The following is a 2,500-nucleotide window of genomic DNA, read 5'->3' on the forward strand; positions in this document are numbered from 1 at the left end:
TGGGGACAAACACAGACACACAAACATATATATATATATATATATATGACAGGCTTAAATTTCCATCTACCAAATCCACTCACAAGGCTTTGGTTGTCCCGAGCCTATAGTAGAAGACACTTGTCCAAGGTGCCACGCAGAGGAACTGAACCTGGAACCATATGGTTGGGAAGCAAATTTCTTACCACACAGCCATGCCTCATCCAACTTTACATTGTGAGTTGAAATTCTGTAAAGGTCAACTTTGCCTTTCATCCTTTCGTGGTCGATAAATTAAGTACCAGTTGAGCACTGGAGTCAGTGTAATCAACTGTCCACCTCCCCCAAATTTCAGGCTTTGTGCCTATTATAGAAAGGATTATTATTATTATTATCACTATTATTATTATTAATATGGTTATTAAGGTGACGAGCTGGCAGAATCATTAAAATGCTGGACGAAATGCTTAGCCGTATTTTGTCCGTTGCTATGTTCGGAGTTCAAATTCTGCTGAGGTCGACTTTGTGTTTCATCCTTTTGGGGTTGATAAATTAAGTACCAGTGAAACACTGGGGTCAGTGTAATTGACTAGTCCCCCTCCATACAAATTTCAGGCCGTGTGCCTTTAGTAAAAAAGGGTTATTATTATGGCTGTTAGTTCTTCTAGACTTTACATTCTGAGTTCAAATCCTGCCAAGGTCAACTTTGAATTTCATTCTTTTGGGTGTCAATGAACTATATGTATCAGTTGAGAACTAGCAGCCAAAATTGTTAGCCTTGAACCAAAATAAGAAAGGATTATTATTATTATTGTTGTTGTTGTTGTTATGGCAGTGAGGGATCATCAGATGGACAAAATGTTTTCAACTTTTTACATTCCAGGATCCAGTCCCACCAAGGTCAACTTAGCCTTTCATTTCTTTTCAAGATAAACAGAGTAAAGTACCAGTCAAAAACTGGGGTCAGTGTAACCAACTAACTCCTTCCCCTAATATTGCTGGCCTTGTGCCAAAATTTGAAACCATTATGATTGTTGTTGTTGCTGTTGTTGTTGATGGTTAGCCCTTTATACCCCCACACCACCTCCAGCAGATCAACCACAATTAAGCTAATTATGTAGGTCTAAGTTATCTCTGTACATCATGTCCTTCATATAAAATGGTCAGAGTGCAGAATTAAGGGAGACTTGGCTGCTATATCTAGCATGTCATGTAGCCACATTTCTGTTCTCTTTGTTATGTTTTTGTCATATTTTTGTTATTGTTTTCTTACTCTTTTTTCTTCATCATTTCTTTATGTTTGTTGCTGCTGCTGCTGCTGCTACTGCTGCTGCGGCTACTGCTGCTGCTGTTGTTCTGTATGGCAAACGATAAGAGAAATTTATCCATGTCACACAAAAATGTGCAGAAAGAGTTTTTTTCCTATATGTGGGAAGAGGATTTTTCTGCGAAATTCCATTCAACCCAGACATTGACCACCACGTCAAGTTTCTAGCACTGTTCTTCTAATAAATACCTTTTTTTATAATTACAGCCTTGACATATTTAGGCTAAAGTTATATGGATGGTAAATATGTTATTTTTTCAATATTATATATATATATATATATATGTATGTATGTATGTATGTTATGTAGATATATATAATATATATATATATATTATATATTATATATATATAGTATGTATATGTATATATATGTATGTATATATATATATATATATATATTATATACATATATATACAGATATATATATTTATATATATATAGTATTTTATATGCATATATGTATATCTATATATACATACATACATACATACATATATATATATACATATACATATAAATACATATATATATATATACATTATATACATACATACATATATATGTATATATATATATATATACATACATACATACATATATATATATATATATATATATATATATATTATATATATCTATACATACGTATGTATGCATATATATATGAATATATATACATACATATATATATATATATTTATATATATATGGTATCTACATACATATATATATACACACACACTCACACACACACACACACACACAAACACACACATACGCGCATACACAAATAAACTATCTCTTTGAATCCATTCTCCTAAATGAGATATTTTCTATTTTGTCCTCCATCAGCTAAAAATGTTTGTAACCGAAACTATTTTTTTCTTTTTATTCTTATTAATTATATTGAGCTGTTGATCTTGACTTGTTATCCCAATTAAATTGTTACCCCATTAAATTGTTAACCCCTTAAATTGTTATCCCATCAAATTGTTTAATTGTTAATTGTCATATTTCTAAACACTGAGATTTAATACTTTCAATCAGCCCTAATATCAAGTATGGTTGTATATATGTATATATACCTGTAAGTATGTGTGTATTGGTTTTCAAAGGCATGCATGTGTGTTAATATATATATATATGTGTGTATACATATATAACATATATATATATATATATATATATAG

Source organism: Octopus sinensis, linkage group LG24 (genome assembly GCF_006345805.1).
Source record: "Octopus sinensis linkage group LG24, ASM634580v1, whole genome shotgun sequence".
In the NCBI taxonomy this organism is placed as follows: domain Eukaryota; kingdom Metazoa; phylum Mollusca; class Cephalopoda; order Octopoda; family Octopodidae; genus Octopus; species Octopus sinensis.